This window comes from Etheostoma spectabile, chromosome 6 (genome assembly GCF_008692095.1).
Source record: "Etheostoma spectabile isolate EspeVRDwgs_2016 chromosome 6, UIUC_Espe_1.0, whole genome shotgun sequence".
Classification (NCBI taxonomy): Eukaryota; Metazoa; Chordata; class Actinopteri; order Perciformes; family Percidae; genus Etheostoma; species Etheostoma spectabile.
In genome coordinates, this window is record NC_045738.1 from 21448470 (window position 1) to 21452527 (window position 4058).

Genomic DNA, 4058 nt, shown 5'->3' on the forward strand with positions numbered 1-4058 from the left:
CCCCCCCCCCAAGATTGTACTTAAATCTCAATGAGAAGCCTTTACTGCTGGCTTGTAGCCGGTGAGCTGACATAGGTGTTTCGTTTTGTGAGTGGGACCTAGCCAGGGCCTTCAAATCAGAGAGCTGGGCTAGTCTACCTAGTATCTAGTATAGTCTAGTATCATGGGTCCTCTTATCGCACACACACACACAATTGCACGCACACATCGCTATCTGCTCTGCAGCGATAAGCCCAGACCATCACCCCTCGTCTGTTAAGACACGGTGGTAGCTTTGTGATACAACAAGGCAGTACCATTAGACTGCAGCTTTACTTGTTGAAAAATGCTCAACATCCTAAAGGAAAAAGCTAAAGGGGTTTTCCATTGGATTTCTGTTATGTTCTTTTGTTGATTCACTTTTTTCTTCTTTTTTTTTTTAAAACCCAATATGACAAACTAGGATTTTTCTGTTTAAAAGTTTGTTCGTTAAAGCCCACTATATATGTTACTTTGCGGAGTACTAAAGAACATGGGAAAATAACTGTATGTTACAACGTAACTAGAGGGGGGGAAAAAAAATAGGCAAAATACTCATTCCTGTTTGTGTCTGTGGGAGAGTTATTTGGGATTTCCATGCCATATCTATGTGCAAGAAATAAGACCAGCTCTGCCCACCTCATCAGAGTTTAGTGATTTCAGACCTAGCTCAAAACAAGGGGGGGGGGCAGCATGTGTTTCAGAAAAGCAGAGAAGTCAATGGTTTGGTTGCAGCTGGAGGGGCTGTTCACAGTGCTGTTTTTGATCTTTTGGTATAGTTGTGCAGATTGTATGCACATGTGCAGTATGTGTGAGAGCATGTTCTACCGGCCGTGTGTATGTGTGTGTGTGCGTGCGCCCGCCCGCCCCTTGGCACTACTCTGTATGGTATTAATGCCAAGGTGTAACCAAAGACACAGATGAACACAAACACACACATACATATTCAGGGATGGACACCCAGTGAGCAAGCTGGATCTCAGTAGCAATACTCCTAAAATAACAGATATTCTTTCTTCAGCTCTCTCATCACTTCTCCCACAAACACAAAGCACAACGCAGATGTAGAATCACAGAGAGTACAGTCAGGGTTCAAGCAAACTGTTGTACGAACCTACCGTTAAAACTTGCCAACCACCCCATAGAACAGTGCACCTATCAAGTTGATACTTGTTTTCAGTCGTGTTCTCTTTCCTGCATGTAGATGATTTCTGCGGTTTACGTGGCTTTGTTTTGTTAAGGTTGTGGCCTCTGATGGCAACCCATACTTAATAGCTCACGTGGATTTCCTCAGAAACTGTACACATCACCTCCCTTCCTTCCAGACAAATTTCAAACAGCAAATCTTAAGATGTGGGCTGTCTAGTAGGCCAAATTACACTTGCCACTGCAGTTTTGCATGGTTTTACTTTAGTGTTGATCTGTCTAACTCTCTTTGGCTCTTTGTTTCTCTCATCCTCTTAAAATGTGTGAAATTCTCAAGTGGACAGAACACTCAGCTTGGCCCAGAAGCCATCTGTCCTGATATCATCATTTAGTGGAGTGACTACTCACACGAACACGCTCAGGCGTGGAGATTTCAGAGAAGTAATTATGTTTTGTCATTCAGGAAATTGTGAAATTACCAGATCTAACCAGCAAAGGTCTGTTGAAATTCTGATGCAAGATCATGCCTTTTGTAAAAGATCTTGAAGGAATACAACATGGTTATCTAGCTCTTTGTAACTGTAAATTGTTACTTAAATCTTCTGCCGTTTGACCCCGGTTTTATTTAGCTTCACAACGGTGCTTTGGCCCTGTAGGGCTAGAGATTAAGATATTGTTGTATATTACTTACGCAAATTAATTGTTTAACCATAATAATAGTGTGAAATACATTTTTGCAGTTGCTGCGACTTAATGTAGGCTGGCAAATCTCTATGCAGGGTTGCTGTGAAAAGACACAGGCAACGCAAATTTCTGTTCACGTCAATGGGGCATGTTTAAATCTGTTGATAGAGACGGTCATGGCTACTGGAGTAGCGGAAGAACTTGAAAAAGCTGTGACGCCCGCTACAGAGCTTTGTCGTATCAGTGGCAGATGGTAGTTGAGTCCACTGAGAAAAGAGGGCTTTGAGCCAGGTAAAAGTTGCCAGTTGTTTCGGCGGACCTTATGGTTAAGTTTAGGAGAGAAAAAATGATTTATGCGGCGACAACAGTTATCCAGCTTTATGTCCCTTAAATGTCCTTATGTCAACTGGAAAATATGCGTTAGAAAAATAGTTTGTTTTCAGATCATTGTTGCTGTTCATCTTCAAAGTCACATATTTATTGATTGATTTTATTTGACCATTTGAATATAAAATAAACAGTATTCTTGCTCATACATTAAAATACATAGTCAGGGATGATACAATAAAGCCCAAAGACTTATTTCCATTGTGGTCCCTGCTTTTCCGTAGTTTCTGTCAGATCTTCAATGTGTTATTGTTAAACGTGGCCAGAACTTCAAAAAATGATGTAAATATATTTTAGACAAAGACTGTGAGCTAAAACTTTCAGATTTCCAACTATTCTGAACACTCCACTCTTGGCTAAGTCTTAGCAGTAAACAGTGTCACCTTTGCAGTAAGTTGTCCCCAATTCCGTGTCACATTACTTCTGAAACATTTTCTGTTGGTAGTATTTGGTTTAAAAACTTTTTTATTTGCGGTTTTTGACTGTAGAGATAGCCACTAGATTATATTTGTGTCACCTGCTAACTAAAGTAGCTACGTGGCTAATGGTAGTAAACAATGTCATCTTGGCTGCCAGTGTTGTTAAATTCTCCCCAATTCTGGGTTGCATTCTTGCTGAATTATGTCCGATTGGGTAGTGTTTGGTTCAGAAGCCTTTTATCAGCAATTTGTGATGGCTTTGTTCCACTACAATCTAACGTCAGCATACTTCTAACTAAAACTATTCTTAATAACATGAGAATCACTATTTGTTTTTGTGAGAACTGAGATCCCAGTTCTCACATGCTTCTCAGGAAAAGCGTTTGTTTTCTTCTGTAACCAAAACAAATGATGGCTATTTGCACTTTTGCCTGTAAAAGTGTCCTACAAAAAAACAAAAGCAAACTTTTATTAAACAGCATTTATTAAAATACCAACATGGTCAACAACATTCCACCACTTTAAAAAACAAACTATTGCCCTACCTACCTATGATCCTTTCAATGATTAATTGTGCAGCCCTAGATAACAGTCTAGACTTGCAGTTTAATCAATGAAATCAATCGAAATTGAAACCCACATTATCTTCAGTTAATACATAGCAATAGGTTCTGTGTGTTTGATTTTCTGAAAGGTTTGGTGGACCATTTTGTCAATTATACAGTCCTCCAGCATGGAAATGATATATTAACGGGACGCACCTAGTACTGCTATAGAGCAAAGTTTCTTCGAATGAATCCCTGTTTTGTTTATACTTTATGCACATAGAGAAACTTGTGCGATCCACAATGCCATCCTACCAGAAGTTCAGATTAGTTTAACATTTAGCATGTTAAGACATGTTACTCAAGTCCAGCAGAGTACTCAATTTTCATTCTATTTCACAGTTTGACAGTTTGTAGCTTTGACTTTAATAGAAAGAAAGCCATACATGCAGCAGCAAAGGCAGCGGGACTGCAATCTAGAAAACCTAAATATAAACAATATCATCTTCTTTCATAACTGCAGAATGTGATAGGTGATTAGGTTGACTAATGAAAAAACAAAACAAAGCGAGAAATAACTTGTAAGAATGTTTCTGAATAGAACAGTTATACATTTCTGTTTCATAGCATTCACACTCACACAGTGGTTATTGAAATTGAATGTTAACATATATTAAAATCTTTATCTCTCTCTCCCCCCCTACTCTTTTTTTTCCTCTTTTACCTTTTCCCAAAATTTTCTTTTACCCTCTCCAGGTTCTGTTGCATCCATTTTGCTGCAGGTGACCCCCACCCCTTCGCCAAAATCCGGCTATTAGATGTGACCACGAGGTTGATCAGGAGAAGCCACCATGTCTTA

General features: G+C 39.3%; 1 protein-coding gene across 2 annotated transcripts in view; it reads left to right on the forward strand.

Annotated features, from left to right (window-relative positions):
- LOC116691536 (E3 ubiquitin-protein ligase RNF19A) overlaps positions 1-4058 on the forward strand; it is a 35336-nt gene that overhangs the window by 11453 nt on the left and 19825 nt on the right. For both annotated transcript variants that reach the window (XM_032519237.1, XM_032519238.1), the window contains exon 2: positions 3956-4058. This exon is cut by the window's right edge and continues 863 nt beyond it. The gene's annotated coding sequence lies outside the window, so the exon portion shown is untranslated. The remainder of the gene's footprint in view (positions 1-3955) is intronic.